Source organism: Pithys albifrons, chromosome 3 (assembly GCF_047495875.1).
Source record: "Pithys albifrons albifrons isolate INPA30051 chromosome 3, PitAlb_v1, whole genome shotgun sequence".
NCBI classification, from domain to species: domain Eukaryota; kingdom Metazoa; phylum Chordata; class Aves; order Passeriformes; family Thamnophilidae; genus Pithys; species Pithys albifrons.
In genome coordinates this window covers 10446615-10467739 of record NC_092460.1, presented here as the reverse complement: position 1 = coordinate 10467739, position 21125 = coordinate 10446615, and the positions used below count along the sequence as shown (strand labels likewise).

At 43.3% G+C, this 21125-nt stretch overlaps 1 protein-coding gene and 1 long non-coding RNA gene across 2 annotated transcripts in view; one reads left to right on the top strand and one right to left on the bottom strand.

Annotated features, from left to right (window-relative positions):
• The window catches only part of GRIP2 (glutamate receptor interacting protein 2), a 252171-nt gene that overhangs the window by 117696 nt on the left and 113350 nt on the right, over positions 1–21125 (bottom strand). The gene's annotated exons all lie outside the window — the stretch shown is intronic.
• Positions 4011–14820, top strand: LOC139669257 (uncharacterized). The gene is made up of 3 exons (XR_011697215.1): positions 4011–4222; positions 14442–14549; positions 14668–14820. It is a non-coding gene; the product is annotated as an uncharacterized lncRNA (long non-coding RNA).

The window sequence follows — 21125 nt, the reverse complement described above, 5'->3', positions numbered from 1 at the left end:
AATCACAGCCACTGCCAGCTCAGTGGTTTGGGTTCAGGGAAGTTTCCTGTGTTCACCACTGCCTGGTTTTCACTGCTGCAGCAGGAATAGCCCCATAAATATTCACCGCAGCAGCCTCCAAGATGCCTTCTGCTATAAAACTCATAGGTGAGGATAAATCCTAGGAGGCAGCAGTCATCCTAAAGAAAAGGTGGCCAAGAAGGGCTGTAACTGCTCTCAGGTTTCTGAGATCATGGGCTCAACATCTGCATCACAGCTGCATTCTGGGGAGAAATGTGGTTTCTCTGTGTGGTGGTTTGCCCATCTCCTAAATAAAAACTGCTGTTTTATTGGCTACTCCAGGCCTGGAGAGTGAATGCAGTAATAACAATGGCTATCTCCTCCAGGAGTAGAAGCTCCATAGGCCTTTTCACTCCGATGTGTCACTGTGCAATACTGTGGACTTGGCACCACACCACAAGATGGAAGCAGCTTACCTGCCTGCCCTTATTTTAATTTTTTTTCCCTTGTCAAGTAGAGATACAACACATTTCTTGCTTTTCTGCAGTAAGCAAATCTTTTTGTGACAGAAACCCAATTCACAGCAACACTTCCTGCTATGAAACACAGCCAGGATGCTTTACAACACAATGCTGCCATAGAGCAAACAAGGCAGTGTGGCACAAGAGCATGTTCCCAGTCCCTGGGATTGATTTCAATGACACTGTTCTCAACAAAAACATAGAAATAAAACCAAGCATCTTTCTACATTGAACAGGATGCACCAACTTCTGCCTAAGGAACAAGACAGGATGCCTTCATGCCCAGATATGGTATTGTTGAAAATCTGGGTCTCATTATAAAAGCTGCTGTTTTAAAACCATTAACTTTATTGCAAGTCTCACTCTACTTGACAGTTTTTCTGAAAATATTCTTCTAGATTATCCCTGTGGTTTTCAGGGTGGTTTATCTTTGTTTATTTATGTTCTTAGTTCTCAGTCGAACACAAGAGACAAAGAACAAAATATAAGAGGAAGCATCTAGTCCAAAAAAGAATGTAGTAAACATGACTCAGTGAAGCTTAAAAGGCTGGAAAACACAGAGGTATATAAAAGGAAAGCAGAACTTGTATTTTCTTTTTTAAATTGTGATGCTTGGCAGGTTCCAGATGACAGCTTTCAACAAAGGAACGACAAAATTACTTTTATTACATAATTCACACCACACATTAGGAGGAACTAGAGTGGACAAAAATAAACATGTTTTAAGCTTGAGCATCTCAAACCAAGCAACCAAGCTTTTCTTCTGCCACAGCAGTGGAGTCCAGGCCCCTCAGTGTGTGCTGCTGGTTGCTCAGGCAGCTCCTGGTCTCACCAACTCCTGCAGAGTAACTCTTCCTTCGGGCTGTAGGCTTTGTAAAGCAGGGAAGCAGTGAAGACACCTTTAAATTGCCTCATTTGCTACTTTTCAATCCAACACATGTATCTGGTTAATTATTTAGGATCACCACCACTTCTGTTTACTTATTTATAAAATACAGTTGATTTGCTGCTGTAATTGGGGACTAGCAGGGAAGGCAACCACCAACCACCCTTCTCCAAACAGTCCAGTCTGAGCTCAGCAGAATGACAGGCATGGCCAGACTGAAATAGTTTAGCTTTTTCAATGGAAAAACACACTAATACTGAGAAAAGCTTAATCAGCGTACTGGGCAAGTGACGGTTTGTTCCTTGGGGTCTTCAGTAGCACCTTCTGTGGAGGATGAAGGGCCCTTGCAGAGGAGTGAGGAGCCCTACAGCTCAGTGAGACGATGTTGGCCAAAGACAGCCAAGGCCTGTGGCAGGGAAGTGCTGCCTCCCCCCAGCCAATCCGATGAATGCCTGATGGATTAACTGTGAATGTTCCTCATGCCAGGAAAAGCTCAAGGGCAGCAAGAGAAGGAAAGCAAGAATCCAAGAGGGCTGACAGCAAGAATTTCTCTTCGAAGTGAGAGGATTAGCTGGTCAAGAACAGCCAGTGTTAGAGGGAGGGAAAAGAAAATAGCACAGAAGGCAGGGAATTGGGGGAAAGCTTGCCTAAGAAGTGCCAGCCTGTGGGAAGGGGTGTTTTGAAGCAGAGAGTAGCAATTAATATAAGGAGATCAATCCTTATTTCCATGATGATGTTTAAGCAGCCACCATAACTGAGATTTGACCACATGACCTTACAATTAAATTCCGCACAACTTTAGTGTAAGGAGTATCCACTCAGCAAACATCCAGCTGCAGACCCAGGTAGATCACATGTTTTTGGGATTTGGGACCCTGGGTCACAAACTTCAGGACCAGAGGACAGAGAGATACCTAGGCTGGGGCACCTGCTACTGTTTCACACATCTCTCTCTAGACTCCTTTACCTCTTTATCTTCCTATCTTCAAAACAAAGGTGGTGAGAATTTTTAGTTCCAAATAACAAGTGTTTTTCCAGGTCTGATCCTCTCCTATGATGCAACAGACAGCTAGTGAGCTTTTGAGAGCTTACAAAACAGAAATGCAACACAGTTCATTACTCACTAACATAATTCATACCAGCCCCCATCCTTGGTTGCTGCCCAGTCATGATGGGCTCATTCTGGTACCAAAGTGCCTAGGCACCATTTATTTTTCCTCAGTCTTTTGGGGATGTACTTTAAACATTAGCTGTCCCAAAATACTGAAGACAAGTAACAACGTCTCTCTCTGGTTGTTCATTTCAAAGCTCTAGTCCCAAAAGCCAATTCCAGCTCAGTTTAATCCTTGATCAAAGCAGTACAATTTAGCATTGGATTAGCAATTCTCTTATTTAAATCTGTCACTAAGAAATTCAGGTGATTTAAGTCAATTCTAAATATTTCAAGCAAAGCCACTAAAACTTCATCAGGTAGTACAGGGATAACTTTTGCTTTTTTACCTTCATTACAGTCCCAGGCTGCACTTTCACAGTGTTTTGCAGACACAAATGCACTTATTTTCTCTGTGTGAGAACAGTCATTCCTAACTTCCCTGGAAAACTGCAGAAGGAAAATCCATTATGTTAACAACACCACTGCCAATTCCTTCAGGATGTTTAGCAAAAGAGTATGCCAGGGACAAAGGAATGGAAAAACTAATAGGACACCAAGTCTTCTCCTGGCATCTGCCAACTAAAAAGGGACCCCAGAACTATGTTTATTCCAAGCACTTCCAGGCATCACTCTAGGAGGTGGAAATCCTGCCTGCGCCACCCTGTTTGCTTCAGAACATGAAGCTCCTTCCAGTACAGATAGAAGCCCATGAAGCCTCCAAACCACAAAGGAGAAGAAACAAAGAAACATCAGGATAAACTGTCAAAGCCAGTGATGCCAATAAAAATTCGTATATCTGAAGTAAGCTCAGCTCCAAGGCCGCCACAGCAGGACAGAACCCAGGGGTGAACGTGCCCTTGTGCGCAGCAAAGAGCATAAAATTGCATCTTGCTGATGTCTCTGTGTGCCCAGCACTGTCCGGGCACACACCTGAGGAAGGAGCCCAGTGGGGCAATCACAACCCATGCGCTCCCTTGCTTTCTTTGCACCCCAAAAACCAATGTCAGGGTGTGTAGCAGCCCTCAGGCTCCTGCTCTCTACTCAGGTCTGTCTCCTAGAATTGCAACCTTGATCTGACAAATACTTCTTTACTTACTAGGCAAGTCACACACAAGATTTGCACCCCAGACTCAGTCTGCCTCTGAAACTTACACAGAGGCCCTTCCCTTTGCTACCAAAGTTTTGCACCTGCCCGTCCCGACAGAGTTCCCGTGTGTCAGCACACACATCCCTGCATCAGCAAACAAGTCTCTCTCCCCTTGAGTGAGGCTAACAGCTGAGTTTATGCATTCAGCGAAGCCTGGAATCATTAGTATCCGAGTTACACCAAGCCCCTAAAAGCTGTTTTGCTTTAGAGGTCCCTATAAAAATGCAGGTCATTTTCCTTTACAGCAAAGGACTTTGATCTGCTGCAGGAGTGCCGCCGGCTGGAAGGGCTTGCGCAGGAGAGCAGAGCTCCCAGCGGGGAGATCCGCTCCAGGCTCCGTTAAAATGCAAACCTTCCAAAAACCAAAGGCAACAGTGATGGGACCGAGCACCGGCTGCAGCACACCCGGTGAGCAGAGACCATCGAACACTCACACAACTCGGCTGGGAGCGAGGGACCCTGGGATCACAGTCTAGCACAAAAAACCTTCTTATCACATGCATTGCTGCAGGATGGTGAGTACAGAAACTGTTCTGTCTCAGATTAACTTACTTTGAAATAAAATATTACTGCTCCTCAAATCTTCTCAAAGCTGATTTTCTCCCCATTATCCTGCCAGGTTTCTCATCTTTTCAACCCACTCCCCTCTTGGAAGGAGTGCAGGGAGGGACATGCACCAGGACACCCAACAAACACCAAAGTGCTTCTCCCTGCAAAGTAACAGCTCCCACACGGGAGAAGGGAAACCTTGTGAGACTCTGAGACACACCTAAATCTACTTTACTGCAGTAATAACCATGGCAGATGAATAGAGTAAAAATCCAGAGAGTCAACGGGGTAAAAAAAAAAAAAAAATCCAACATCTGAAAAATATAGGACATGCAAAAAATTAAAATAATCCTACTCCCTCCTGCCAATGTACAGAGAGTGCAAATCAATCACAGACCATGGAGCTTTTTTCCTCCTGCTCAGCTAAGGAAAAGTAAATGCTCAAGTGAGTCCCCTCCAAGTCCCTCTCGCAGGCAGGAGGGAGCCGCTTCGCTCTGACCATACCTTTGCTCCGCCGTCTCACCACCCCGAGTCGGCACTTGAGCGACACAGCAAACATCTCCCCGACCGCAGCCTCCAGCACTCCGCTCACATGGCTCTGTGCCGCTGCTCCCTCCGCACCTCTGCCTGCTCTGCGAGGGGCTGCCGGCTCCAAATTAATGTGTGATTACTGTGAAATGGAGTCGTGCTTTAGGCAGTGGCAGAGGGAGCGAGAAGGATGGGGGTTTGGGTTGAGGATAGCAAAGACTGAGCTAAGAAGGGGCATAGACCCTTTTTGGTACTTTCAGTGCAGGGCTGTTCTGTTATCTTGCCCAGATGAATAAAATAACACATTGATGTTTCTAAACCTATCACCAGTCTCCTGCTGTTAAGGGCTCAGAATCTAGTGCTACATTAACACATTAATTTGCAAAGTAAGATTATGCCTTAGCACACATGGGTGAATACTTACACTTCACCAGAAAACTAATCCAGAGATTACCAGAGCAAAAGACATAAAAGCCTTCAACTTTAGGAAAGCAGTTCACCAGAAACCCAGCACTGGCACAAATGCTGTGGGTCTGTGTGCTGGTAAGGGCCACAGCAGGACTAGTCCTGCTAAAGAAACCTCTCTGCAAAAGAATTTTTTGTATCTGCAGAAACCATTGACAATATCCTGCAGACCTAAGAGCAAAGCCACCATGCCAGGGATGCACAAACCACCTGCTGAACATTAACTTTTTAAACAACACACATGATGTATTCTGAGTGCTGCTTGGAAAGGGGGGAGGATGAATCATTCTGGAGATTTTTGCTGGTGAGGGAGCAGTTCAGAGTTGTGCCTTCAAACCTGCTGGAGAGGATTTGTTTTTATAAGCTGTTGCGTACAGCAGAGGACAGTGGACAACCCTGGGCAGCACTCCAGGATACAGCTGATTCTCATGAAGGATTATTGTTTAGTCAAAACCCCAAAACTTACTTTGAGTAGAATTACCATGGAATTTAGGGGAAGGCAAAATGGATACTTCATTCTGACAGGACCACTCTGGGTGCCCACAGGAATTCAGCCCCATACACACCCCCACCAGGAGTTCCTGCTGTGGCAAACAGCAGAAGTTTCTTCCCAACCATAGCACCAGACTGTTGCTTGGACTGTTGGCGACCCAACACACCCATCTGGAGGGACCAGTGATATTCAGGAAGGCTTATTTTGTGGGACAAAAAGGAGTTTGAGGGACCCATACAAGGGCCCAAAACCAGCATGACCGGGTGAATTTGGCACACCTGAAAGAAGTTGCTTTGTACAGCCAGGTCTGGTGACTAAGGGGACATGAAAAACCAAAAGCCTGTGGGTCACACAATGACAAGACACAGTTCCTAATCCACAGGCTACCCCCATCAAATACAAACAGCTCAGAGGAGGTGACATACATATACAGTATGTTAAAGGCACCAGTTGAGAAGGTACCTCTACCTGTTCTTTTATTCAGCTTGCTGTTCTGACATCAATCTCACTTCTCTCACATGCTGTCACAAAAATCAGTTTTCCAAAGGAATAATTTTCTGGACTTTTGAATACCTGGGAGAGAACAACAGCAGAGGTTTAACACTAAGTCTTTGCAAAGCTTAGTTACATCAATTTCTCTTTTCAAGTCAGGGTAGACATGGACTTGCATAGCCTCAAAATGGTAATGTCAGAGCTTCCACAGTTATAGTTTTCTTTGCATTCACCATAAAAATTAGACTATTATTTCTGTGCCTCTGGTTCCACAAATCTGTCCTAGTTCAGCAGGAGGGACCAGCTAACCCTGTGTGGGGGTGATCAAAGCTGTGTATTCTACCCCCCTCTATTCATTCCCCAAGGTCAATGGGCCATTAGCAGCAGCTGCCCAGGGAGCCATTATCACCTTCACACCCAGCCTGAGGGGGGCGGAGCTGCTAATGGGCCATCAACAGCTCAACACCCCCTGGCTCCCAGAGTTAATCACCCATTGTGTGAGTCCCCGCCCAGGGGGAGGGACTGAGAGCTCCCTGAGGGTACATAAGTGGTGGGTAAGAAGACCTCGGGAACCTCTCATCAGATCCAAAGCAGCAGCAGGACCTTGACAGGAGGAGATGCCCGCTCTCGCCCAGACCACAGCCCTCGCCTGCACCAACAGGTTTCTTCCTTTCCTTTTGCTCTGGACTTGGGGGAACCAGAGGGGTCTCAGCACAAGGGCAAACAAATCCCCTTGGGTTTGTGCCCCAGGACACTGGGTTATACTGCTGGGTTTTGTGAGTTGAAAGCAATTTCCCTTGTGTGTCAGTGTTGTTATTGTAATATTATTATTAAATTTCAGCTCTAACTTATAATCTCTCTCGTGGTGAGTTCATTTCCCCTGCTGGTTCACCTTTAAACCAGCACAAAATCATTCTCTGACCACACAGATTCCTCCCATTTGGATCTCTGGGTCAGAGAGACATTAGTGGTAATAGGATAGACTTTTCCCATCCATGGCAGTGGTTTGTAGATCTGAGCCGCACATGTACTCCCCGTCCCAACACCCCTCTTGCTCATCTCCACTCCTCCCAGCATACTTCTCAAGTTAGGGGGCATCACATAGCAAAACATGGACTTTTCCCACTAATTTTTTGTGGAAGGACTTCAGAGAGGATTCTGATGCCACATCAGGTCTTGCTGCCTTCCTTGCCAAACACTGTTCATCCCTACACTCTTCTGAGAGAGCAACACCTGCTGAGGACTCTGCCTGACCAGTGTTACCACTCCCTTTCATCTGATTTTCAGACCCAAATCACACTGGGAGTAGCACTTTAGTTGACCTTTTATACTGAGCTGAGGCTATCCCCCAGCGCTTTTTAGCAGCTGAATAAGCTAAATTTTCTTTACTGTCTCTATGGGAACTCAGACTACAGCAGTAGTGGTTCTCAGCTGCTTATTACCATGGTCCCAGGAGAGCTCAATGGTGCCTTTATAGGCAGCCATGGGGAAACTCTGGATCAACAGAAGAAAGCTTCATTACTAAGTTAATACCTGAGGGCTAAAGGCTGGTCTCAATAGACGGACATCTGGGAGTTTACCAACACAGAGTCTCTGAGCTCCTTCCCCAGCCAACATTTCTGCTGATTCCACAGATGAGTTTGGAGATTGCAATTCACTGCTTGCAGCCATTGGTCTGTGGAAAAAACACACTGTGGCTTGGAGTCTCCTTAGAGACATGACACAGAATAACTAACCTCTGATGCCTGATCTCAGCAATGCTCTGCCACTGATTTTTTTGACTTAGTCACCAGGGCCACCCTCACACTCTTTCAGATGGAAGGACACATGCACCGTTTGGCAAATGCAAACTCGGTAGTATAAGTTTGGAACCGAAGGAAAACAAGACACAGACTGACCCAGAAAGCTTTTCAGCAAGGAAAGGGCTATTAGAGGGCTGCTCTGAATGGATAGAAGCATTAGTGGCACACACAAATTGCAACCCCAAAGGCACTAACACCGAATTCCAAATTCAGGAATTCCAGTTACAGACCCCTAAAATGCAGTAAACTCTCAGTGCTTTAGAGGTCAACCTTCATGAAACAACATGAGAGACTTTCTTCTTGCTTCCATCTTGTTGCTTTAAAATTATATAGAGTTGAAAATATTGACAGATGTGTATGTGTATATTAACTACAGAAAAATTTAGATGTATGCATTTAAAGCCTTGTACAGAAGATGAAAACCCTGAGTCTGTTTGCATTGCATGAGAAATGTGCACCTGGGGTTGATGATGGCTTGAGGGATGAGGCCAGGCAATGAGGCTTCTCTTTCTGCTTCTGCCATGGCTGCAGGAGCCCAAAGGGACTGATCAGATCACATAGACCCCACATGTTTGATTTCTGAGGCAGCCTGAGAGCCGACCTCCAGCTCACCATGCACAGTTGGTTCCTCTGTTCAGGGTGCTTTTTCTTCTCTTCTCTCCACTGTGCACAGGTGTCTCCAATTAATTTCACTGGAGCTGCAGCAGAGGATCTTAGACAATTTTTCCAACCAAAATATCATTTTGCACCCGTTTTTTCCTACTTTCATGATGCTGAAGGGCCAGTCTACAAATAAGACTAGAGGAACCATGCCACTTCATCCTCCCAGGCTCAGCACTGGGATTTAAGTATATTGAGACATAAACCTGAATATTATGATCCAATTTGCCCTCCTCTGAGAGCCTCTGAGAACTTCTTTAGCCAGGGGAATTGCCTGGATGTCCCAAGAAAATTGGTTTTAGCATAGAGGAAATTCCAGTTGAAAACAAAACACAGCTGTTTCTCTTTGATACTGAAACAAATGTGTTTTCTGCTCTCCCGCAAATAAATCTAATCCTCGTTTCAGCTCAGGAAATGACTATGGGGACACTGGTCATCAAGAGTGCACAATAGAAGGAGTGAGAAATGCAGCAATTAAACTAAGAGGATAAAAAAGCATTTGTATAATGGGAAATCTATTACCACTTATCATGTCTAGTATTTGAAGTGGGTCTGCCAAGCCATAAAATCCATTGCAAATAATGCAAGAGGATAATGAAAACAGATATACACCAAGTTTCAGAAAAATAAAGCACAACACCATGTCATTAATGAATATACAGGATTCAGAATAAATGTATATATTCCTACATTTACCCGTCTGGCAATGATTAAACTTTTTCTGTAACAGCAAACTGTGGAGAAACTATAAGAAAAAACCCAGTCTTCTATTCATGTAAACATTTAAAAACATATTAGAACAAAATTAAAGGAGCAGAAACTATTCAAAGTAGAGCTTGCATTACATTAGTTCATTTTTTCCCCCTTGAAGTTGCCATACACTGTTTCCTTTTTCAGAAATAATAATGTAAAATCCTGTGTCTAATACACATCCTGAAAATTACACACTGTACTAAAACATATTTTAGAAGGCAGTATTTCCTTACTAACAGGTGCGGTTATGGCTGAATGTATTAATGTTGCAAATGCTGATAATACTGTCACTGTGAATTTGTTCAGATCATTTTCATCTTCTCTTCACTAGTTTAAAGGATGTTTCTACATTACTTTTTATGTGCTTCAATTCTGTATATGACTGTCGGTACAGTCAGCAGACAGACCCATAAAACAGGTTCTGGGGAGAAAAATGCAGATTTATATGGAAAAGCAGCTCTCTTCTTTTGGTATTTGCACACTGTAAAAAAAAAAACCAAAAAAACAAAGCAAGCAAACACACACACACACACAAACAATGCCAGATACTGGGCTAATGGTTTTTTTGTCATCACTACAGATCAGACTACGTTTAACTGGCTAACCAGTGTACATCTTTCTTTTAAAAAGAAAGAAAAATAAACAAAGATCACTATAGATGGTTTTGCTCTATAAATACCACATGTGTAACTTCTCATGGGAATAATTTCAGTTGTCACTAACAAAAGGTATGAAATAATCTGCCTTCTTACTACAGCACTTTGTAAAAATCTTGCCCTTGGTATATAGATTTTGTTGGGTAACTCTGTCCAGCAAAAACACATCAGACAGACTGGCCAGCAACAGACTTAAGTGATCTCTCAAAAACACTCATACCATAGTGAATGTTGAGATAACCTATTGCAATTAACAGACAACAGATCTCCCCCTAAGAGTTTGGGAGCTCTTTGAGAGCCACAGAACCAAATAACATTGGCCAAAAGTGGCATTAAAGCATTCAGAGACAAAAAGTCTGCCTTAGATAAGCAAGTTGGATCAATGCTGAAACAACAAATCCAATACAGTAATGCCTTGAATCAAACTCAGGATGAGCTGATCTATAAAAATCAGATATCCCACAGACTCATGGACTGCTGTATGTTGGCAATGAAGCTGTCCTTCCTGATGGGTGAATTCCCACAGAAACACCCGTATCTGCTGTGTAAAGCAGCGCAGCACCATTGTAGCCAGAAGGGACTTGCCGTTCCCCAAAGTGATTGGAGAGCCCTCATGCTCCAGGTTTATTGCTTCTTGGAGCCTGTTAAATCGAATATGCTGCTAACATAGTCTGGGGTGGGGGGCCAAACTGGCAGCTTCGTAAAGCCAAGCCGAACCTGTTTCTCCTCATGTATTGACAAAGGTGTGGGAGATGTTCTGCCCACACTGACACCTGCACTGCTTTAACTGATTACCCTTAATAAATGATCTCTGTGGCAGCCATGAACAATGAACAGTTTCATTGGAACCACGCTCAATTAGCAGACAATTCCCAAAAGGAAACAGTCTAAATTATGCCTTACAAGTACCTTGCCTCATCCTAATTAGTGTGGCTACAGCTTTGCCTGTGCAATGCCACAGTCTCCAACAGAGTCACATCGGGGGGGAAGTTCGATGTGACACTATTAGGTTTAATTACCCTGACAATAACTTACACAGGTGACAGTCTATCATTAAGGTATTCAGCAGAAGACACAGGCAGGCTTCAGTCATTAACCCTCAACCTTGATATTTGGAAAGTTCTTATTTTCTGCATCCACAGCCTCCTTCTCTGGCACATGCTCCGAGCATCCTGTGCAACTTCTTAAAAACTCACCAGATGGACACCTCATGAGAAATGCCATATTTAATCTTCAGCTACATGCAGTTGTTCCCCTGAATTAGAACTTCTCCAGATTCTCAACCCTCTGTAGCACTAGCTGCAAGAAACCAGCAAGAGACTCTTTAGAGAAATTCCTAGTTCTCACCATTCCATTTGCTGAGACCGGGAATACAGTCATATGTGTAAGCACCACAGTCCCATGATTTCAAAAGTAGTGCTCATGAGGACTGCACCTCCAACCCAAGCCATGAAATGCTAATGGTTTCTATCTAGATCAGACTGAGACTAGAACTCAAGAAGATGATTTAAAGATGAGCGAAGGCTGTGGATGAAAGTTATGTGCTGATGATATCTTCCCAGTTGTCCTCTCCATAATTCACACCCCAGACTGGCAGGAAGACTGAATGCATAGGATTTTATGGGCACTGTTCTGCAATTCAAGTGAGTGAATGGCACTGGAATTGGGTCCTAAGATAAGAAGGCAAGTAATTTAAACATTTACATCTATGGCCCTTTTTATCTTCCAACTTGAGGCTTGTCAGTATTACTTGTAGATAACTCATCCTCCTATATAATTAGTGTAAAAGTACCCTTATAGACTTCTCTGGTCATATTTCAGTGGGGGTGCTTCAGTGTAATCAGCACCCACAGCAACCCAAAAGCTCAGCTGATTGATGCTCAGCCCATCTTTTTTTCCTTCTTCTGCACAACACAGCATAAGAGAAGCCAGGTCTCTACTTGAAAGTGACACTGCAAAAGCCATAAATAGCAGTAGCTATCTAATGGCAAGAAAATATTGTATACATTGGGAAACGGAGTTAGGAGAGCTGTATTATCCCAAAGAGTAGTAAGCAATGTGCCTATTGCCCACAGTAAGAAGTGTGGTCCTGCAGGTGGAACACTGTTGCTGGGATTCAGCCTAAGACCACAGTTTATTTTGCCAGGAAATGCTGAAGCCATCCTTTAATAATTAAATGATACAGTATGTTTGTTCACCCTGCGAATCCATGGACAAGGCATCAGTCTTTCCAAGGAGACAGCTGAGTTTCCTGAAGCAAGAAATTAAAATAGTCTTATCTCCATGTGCTGTACTTCAATTTTCTCTGACTGCCAATTTACTTGGGAGAATGAAAGGCTCGTGCAAACGCTGACTGCAGATGCCAGCCTAGACGGGGTCACGCTATGCCTTCATGTGTGTACTCCCAACAGTCTTCTCACTATATTTTACATTGTTGTTGTGCTAATGAAGCAATTAGCTGGTAACAGCCCCGACGAGTTAGTAAGCCAAAGGCCAAAAGGTATTTCCCTTCTTTTAAGCAGGTTCTCTCGTCCCAGTTTAAGTGCCAGCTGCAGTCCTTTACTGTGAACACACATAAAGATAACACACAAATCTGTTACTTACAGAGCACTGTCGGCCCCAAAAAGGATGGTAGGAAAGCTGTGGTCACTGCTTAGCTTTGAAATTACCCTTACTTTAGACGTGTTATATAGTGAAAAAATTAAATAACCATGCAGAAGCAGTATTGTTTATGCTAGGAAATATATGTACCTTTTAAAGTAGCATGTTTGTGGTGGTAGACTTGCCATTACTAATACTTAGAACCCAGTAAAAAACTACTTTGTTTTTTAAGCAAAAGCTTGGAAGCTCCAAGTCATACAATTATTAATCAGTAGCAGAATGTTTAAGAGGTCTTAAGAATCCATTAAATTGAATTTTATTATTATTCTTCAACACATTGCACCAATATTATATTTGCTTATAGAAATCTTATCTGAGGGCTCATATTGCCTATATTTTACAGATGTTCCCATATCACAGTGAGTTAGGTTTGAGTGGAAGAGTCAAAGAATGGGCCAAGAGAAGTACAATTACCTCAATTTTAAACTGTTTTAGACAGATTATTTTTCCAAACTAATAACAGTAAATGTGTTTTACTCACAAGAACAAATTAATTAGGGAAAGAGCACATTATCTGTATTTGGTCTCCTTAAATCAAAACCAGATGTCTGCCTAGCAGCAAACCAACCAGGTTTTCCTTGGTCTTGTCCAAGTTGCTAGGGATACATGGATGAAGGGTTTGGCCTGTGTTTTTACAGGACTATTATCCTTGTCCACCATCAAAACTAATGACTAAATCTGTGACTGCCACATATAACTGGCATTGCTTTTTCATCTGCAAAACAGCCGTACCAGTTTGCTCTGGCAGAAAATTTGCCCATCAGTGGCTTGCCCAGTATTATGCTGTGAGCCAACAGCAGAGTAGGGAACTGAGCCCAGCTCTGAGTAAATCCATGCATCCATCTAAAAATTCATTGTTGATTTTTCCTACTTTAAGCATTTTTTCATTCACACAAAGGCTTGAAATTCTCACCCCCATTTGATAGTAGGTGCAGATTTCCCAGGCTCTGTCATTATCAGACCCAGAGCTGCACCATCAGAGTTGGCCCAATGGTTACTCTTCCAAGAACTGACTGCACCCACCATTAACTAGAGACTTGTTTGGGAAGTGTCTAAATAGTAGTAATTATCATCATGATGGCATAATTAATAATGGATTAAATCTGACCAACAGCTGGTATTTTGAAAAGCACTTACCAGTAATTTCATACTTCCCATTAAGGGAGATAGTTATTTTTGTCATTCAAGGAAGACGTGGAGAACTCCAGCTCCCATGTCTACTCTCTTCAGACTTCATTTATTATCCCTGTGTCTGAAGTATTTTCCTACCCCATTTCCCTCATCCAGGAATTGGCACATTCATTTCTCTAAGTAATGTCAAAATCAGCGCTTCACAAAGGCTGCCATTCAGTCTATACCCTGTATTTTATGTTGATGTCTAAAAAACAATGTCAAATATGTGTGTTATAATCACGGAGCCTGAAACTCTCTATTTGCATTTCCTTATTAGCAGGTTGGTCCTGTGAACAAGCAGGAAAACACTTTGCTCCAAATGCCTCCTACAGGTAGGGCTTCAGATAGATCAGAGGAGAGATGGTGCCTGGATTTTTCTAAAACTCTTATGGTGCCTAGCTTTGCTTATTTATTTTTATTTTTCAACTCCAAAAAAAAGCTGTCAAAGCAAGTGCTGCAGAGTATTTTGAGATGCTAATTTAGCATGTGTCTACCTTCCTAGGAAATCAAGCTTTTGGCCTCCAGGCTCACCTGTGCTCGTCTCATCTGCAGACTAATTCAAGATCTGGGTGAAGGACTAAACAACACAGCTTCTGCAACTCCTTGATAAGTGAGTGAGGTGTGGATGCTACCTCTAACCATATGAGTATTCGTGTACTTGCTCTTGAAGAATAAAAAAGGTCTGTCCCATTAGGTATTTTCACTTATTTCCTTGGTGTTTGTTACAGGTGATCCCAAGATGGAAAGGCTGAATTGCATCTGATTGCTCCAGTCCTCTGAAAGCTGAAGCTTTGATTTACCCACTCTCTGGCACTTGGCATTATATGAAACATGAGAAAGAGGCACATGGAAATTCAAAGAAAGCTAAACAGTAAGAAAGTATATTTATCAGGACAAGATTAAAGAGATTTAAGGAACTCATCTACTTTTCTTTTTCTTTTTGCAAATATTAGCCTTCAGCAAAGACATGAAAACATTTGTCTTCATTCTAAAGAGGATATTATCAACTAATTAATTTCTAGCACCAAACAGTCCAAATGAAGAAGGGTTTAATTGCTAAAAATCTTGACACAGAATATTTTCACAGCAAAATTTATGTTTGGTTACAATGGACTGATTCTGTTTGACCAAAAGCTTTCCCAGTGTAATTGTCTTTGCTGGAAGTTGGAGATCCCATAGCCATTCATGAGCTTTTAGTCACCTCTGAATCTCCAGCGAATGCCAGCAATGCCCCTTTCCACAGCCACTGCAGGACATGTAAGGGGGATGCCCAGGAGGAGCTGTAAGTCAGGCAGCTCCACAATCCCATGAGCAAAGAGGGAGATTGGAGGTGCTGGGGTTTCCCAAGGACACCTGGATCTGCTTAGGAAACTCAGCTTTCGCCGGTCCCCACAAGGGAAATCACTTTGAAAGGTTGAAAAAGGGCAACTCTTTCTTGCTCAATAGACCAGTTTATGTCTTGTGATATGAGCATAACTGCTAACAACTGCTTCATTTACAGTATGTTCACTACCATAGAGAGTGGGGAGAGAGGATTTTTAGGGTCTCCAGCCCATTGGCTTTCTCAGGATCCTTTGTCTTTATCTACAAATATTTCTGCCTCAATGCCATTAACCCTGACTTCTTCAGAGCCACATGTTATTTCCCACTCTTAGGTTTTCTCCTTTCTGCTAACATCAACACTGGTCCCACTAGCAGAACACTTGGTGCCAGGACTCAGAGCTGTCCCAGGACCTTTAGAGGTTAAACCTCAGCTGCTTGACTGCTGTTTGCAGTACTCCAGCACCAGCCCCATGAGCAGATAGTGCAGCACATAAACTCAGCCCGGTGCTGATGCTCTGCCTAAATAATATTTTGCCCTTTTCTGTTTCTCCACCTTCCCTGATGTAGAGCCTTATCCAAATCACTTCACCTCTTGCATTCTCATATAAAAAAGCAAGCATTTATTTAGAAGTTCCCCACACTATTTCAGTCACCACTGCTTTTATCAAAAAACATCTTCTCACCTAGGGGCTCACAGAGCTCTATGAACACCCACATTCAAAGAAGAGAGGCATAGGAATACACAAATCTTTTTCCAACATTTGAATTTATGGCTGGAAATGAAACTATCAGCTTTGCAATGATTTACTGCTGTACAGCGAGACCCATGAGATATAAACAGAGAAGACAATAAATTGCACAAACCAAACTGTCATCACAAAATGCATAAAAGCCATGTGAAAACCACCCTGCTGATGGGACACACAAGGCTTTATAGCAGCTGCTCTGCTGCTGGAATGAGGTACAGGGGCCTCTTCCAAACCAAGCAAGGGGGAAAAACCCATCCCTGGCCTCCACTCCCACCTGCAGCTCTTCCCATCTCCTCCCCTGTTGAGGGTCTAGGACACCCCACTGGCCTATCATGAGCTTTGCCCCATGATTTCCAGAGCACCTGACCCCAAATCCCAATGATGAGACATTTGTGAAAGGCAATCAATTTTCATCAGGCCCAAAGGCACCTAAAGCACAAAACCCCTTTGGACAGCCTAGCTATGCAGTTCTGCATTCTCTTGTTGATGCAGGGACACACTCTGATAGGCACCTACATGAAGATGTTTGTTTTCACCTCAGGCATTAGGTGGGACAAGACAGGCTCTGAGAGCAGCCCATCAGAGATCGCTGCAGCTCCTGGTCAACTCTGCCTGCCAGAGCTGCATCTCTGTGGGTCCTCATGTCTCTCCAAGCCCCAGTACTCCTGAACTTCAAAGCCACAAGAAATGCATGAACAATTCTGGCAAGCTCAGCCAGTGGCCTTACAAGGTTGGCTTGGTTTTAATTATGTGCCTGGGGGATTTCTTGTGGGAGGATGAAGCAACTAGGTCTGGCATCACTTAGGAATGGAAGGGTAGGAGTTTAACATAGATGATCTGAAAGCCTGAGCAACAACCTTTTGAATTGATTTATTTAACCTAAAAGTTCATTAGCTCTGTATTTTTAAGATAGCTGATACTGGGTTGAAAATCATAAGAATAAATGTATCAGCTTTCAGAGGGACCGGAGGGGGGGAAAATTTACTGTCTCTAGTACAAATTTTAATTCGCCATAGCACTACACATGATTGGGATATGGGTTAATATTCAGTGCCCTAGACCAGTGCAGAGAGCTGTGATAGATGGCACATGTTTAAGCCACTGACAATCCCTCCTTCCATACCAAATTTCTCCCTCTGTTGAGGATAATGTGAGATTTTCCTAAACAGCCCCTTTGCTGAATCTGTCTTTCTGTTTAGACACCACAAAGCCAGGCAAGTCAGCACTGCTTTGAAAAGGGAAAGAGGGGGACACAAAACAAAAAAATCCAGAGGGACTGTCCACAGGGAAATCCAAGGAGCTACAAGAAGATAAAATGAGAAGCAAAGAGGAACCCTTATGAAAATGCATGAGATGTGAAAAACTGACAGGCCAATTAAACATGGCTAAATAGGATCAGAGATTATCCCAGTGCTACTGCAGTGTCCTATTGTTCTCCACCCTCCCTTTGTTCCCCCTTCTCAGCCTCCAGAGAAGCAGCTCCCTGGCACTGGCATCTCCCAACTCCTTCTGCTTGTCCCTCTGACCAGAGATAGCCACACACGTTCCAGGTCCATCACTTCTTGTCTTGTGTCTCTGCTTTTCCCCTGGTCCTTGGCCAGCACTGGCATTCCCACACTGCTCCTGAAGAAGGAACATGAATGCTGAAAGCCTGCAGGGAGTGTGGGTGGCTGATGCCTCTGTAAACACCACGCTAATCCGTTTAAGATATTAGACTCCCATATATGTGTTTTTAATAATAAAGGCAACATTTACATGCTGCCAAGGTATCAGAGAGACAGTAACAGACACAGAAGAGCCACCTCCACCATATAAACAATGGAAAATGCTTGCTTATCTTTTCATGCCACTAGGCCTCCAGGCTGCAAAATAAATTATTGCATTCATTTACATTTTATTGTGGAGCCATAACTGGCTGGAATAACTGCCAGCACAAAACCCGACTGCAGGAATGCACTATTTTTCTCCCCATTTGCCTTAACAGATTCTTTTCCCTTTTTTCCTGTCAATCACTCTCTATCGCTGTTTTCTGGGCAGCAGAAGTGCATTAACCCACCACCCATCTTGCATTTAGGAAAAATAAAAGCTATCATCTCTGCAACAGTTTGCTAGCCTGAGGCTTCTAAAAAGCTGAGAAGCAGAGACTGTGAAAGAGGGGGCTGTTTGCCCGCAGCACATCCAGGCAGCAAAGCCAAAACATTCTTAGACAGTCACACATTTGTGTCCCAAAAACACCACAAGTCAGCCCATGACAGACATCTTCACCATCTTCAGCTTTCGGTTACATTTCCTTTACAATCAACAGAGGGGAGTAGACTCTTCAGAGAACTCATCCCGCAGTTTTGAGATGTTTGGGGTCAAAAAGCACCAATTCCTTTCCTTTTGCTGCTAAGCAGCCTGAACCCATACTCAGAGGGAGAGCTCCACTGCATACACCCAGCTGAGATGGACCCAGCCCATCTAACTAGTATTGCCCATACAGGTTGGCATTAACTACAGATTCAAAAGATCTGTGTCATTCTTTCTATCATAAGAATAACCAAATAAATAAAAAAATAACCAAAGCACTTCATCTCTGAGGTCAGCACCCAAAAGCTTAGCAGATGAAACGGTTAGAAAGAATTGGACTGAATATAAAACTGAATCTCAACGGAACCACAGCTCCCAGGCAGCTGAAAACTTGAGGGCTGACATTCTCAGCTAACAACTTCCTATTGAAAAGATAAAGTAAAATACACAGGGCTAACAATAGAAATAACTGTCAGTTTAGGGCTAGCTGATGTTTTCCACTGCCTTCTCCTTTTCTGATACTTACATATTTTCAGGTTTTAATTTCCTTTCTTATCTGTTGATCAATTTCTACCTAAAGATGAGGTAAGAAATACAATGAAAAGATTAAGCAAAGGTATTTGAGTATATTTCACTGCAAAAAAAAATGGCAAAAACATATCTTGGACTCCTTAAATGTCTGAGGAGGTGAAAGTCTAGACAATTGGAAGCTGAAGCCGAGAGCAGAACAGTCACCAGTGGTGCTCATCATGGCACTGGCTCAAACTTCAAGCTCAGAGGCCAGTGCTCACCCCTGCCCCAGTCTGTGTAGCCCTGAACAAGTCCACTAACATCTCTGTGCCCTGGGTCCCCAGCTGTAAATGAAGCCACCCAGCTATCAAGGGACGTGCAAGAATGGGGCCACTCCAGGACAGGGTCAGAAAAGCAGTTCAGCAGAATTTGGTGGATGAGAAAGAAAAAGAGCCACCCTGTAAAATGTTCAAGAGCTACAATGCTATTGCAAACAAACTACTAAACGTGACAGTAAAAAGAACAGTGATCTACATTAGACATGAATATGGCTTCACTCTAAGTGTAGTTTCATATGCATTTATACCCTTTGGACGCTGGTGATGTAGGATGAAGGAAGCTGAGCCTGATGGCCAAGTGCACAGACCTACACGTTTTCCTCTGCTGGACCACAGTCCCCAGCACCGAGTTCAAGCGTGCTGGGGACATGTCAGTGAGTGCTGTGAACAACCCTTTTTCACATTCTCAGTATCTCGTTTTGCTGTTTTATAGATGTACTAAATCCAGAATTATTTTCGATGATACTACAGTCCCACCACAGTTTGTTTGGAAGATATGGATAGATATAACGGACCTGAGTCCAGACCAACTTTGTCCATAGCACACTTTTGCAGACAAAACAAAAACATCCCTCAGAAAAACAGCAACCTAAATTCATCTATTTCCCATTGCTTTTCTGTTGCACAAATATACAGAATAAACATCCAAGTTTAAATATGTCAAATATGCAACAACACATATCAAACAAAAATCCCAATGAGCTACATGTTCTCCCTATGCTTTCAGGAACATGATGTCTCCAGAAAGAAGACTCCCTACTCTTCCCACTCCACGAATGTGCAAATTGCCACCCACGCGAGCAAGGGAAGGTTTACAAATGGAGACCCAGGAATCTCAGTTTCCTGCCCTTACCCCTTCTCCCACCAATATTTTTCAGCCCTTGAAAAGCACAACAGCAGTAGGAAGCTCTTCTGTCATGCATAAGAAATGGCTATCAAACAGGCACATTATCCATAAGTGAGCAGGAACATTTCTGTTTCCTTACCACTGGTACAGAGGTGCAGGTGACACAAACCACCTGGATCACAGAGTTCCTGGCTCTCCCCTTCCTCCTCTACCCTCAGCTCCTCTCTCCATCTCTTCCTTCTCCTGGATGACTTCTTAAGGATCTTCAAAACCTTGTTCACTTTATTCATTTGTTCTCAGGGCTGCAGAGAAGGGACGGGATCTCCCCAACTCCCGTGTCTCAGCAGCTACAGCTCCCCAGGAAGGAGGGACAGCTAAAAGCAGGCAGGTCACAGGGAGTCACAGAAGCGCTTGTGTATATGTGCATGTCTCTGTTTTCAAAAGCTTCTTTCCACCAAAGAGGGAGTTTGGGGTGGTGATGGGAGAGGGGGGAGGAGGGAGAGAGATTTCTTTTGCCTCTGTCCATCCACAGCTCTTGCAGACAACAAGAACAGGCATTTCTTCTCCCTGATGACTTGGGAAAGCTCATAACTCACAGGAGCAGCAGATCCTGTATAGGGTTTTCAATTTCTGTTTTTGACAATACATGCATTCTGGCAGATTTCAAATACTCCTCAGGCAAAAGAGCCAGCATCAGCTCAGAAAAAGCAGTGACTCTTAAAGAATTCTGGCTTCTTTTCAAAGACTAGAAATAGCTAACGCAGACAGCAAATAATATCTGCATCTATGAGAAACACTAAATAACTATGCAGTCTTGGAGGAAAGAACCTTGACTTTCCTGGACTCACGCAATTGCTCACATTTAACCAGTGCCTTTCAGCACTCACTTTCTCAACAGCATTTTTGGAAAGGGGCAAATAATTTCTCCAGTTTCCTGCTGACACTGAGGCAATGCAAGGTAAAGTGGCTAGTCAAGACATTTTTGAGTAGAACTACTGAATATGCTCCTGAAAATAGCTTTTCTTCCTGTTTCAAAAGCTTTGACTTTCTAAACTTTTCAAATAATTTAGAGTCTTTAAATGTTTCTAAATGACCCTCTGGTATTTTTACACAGACTTTAATGGACAAAA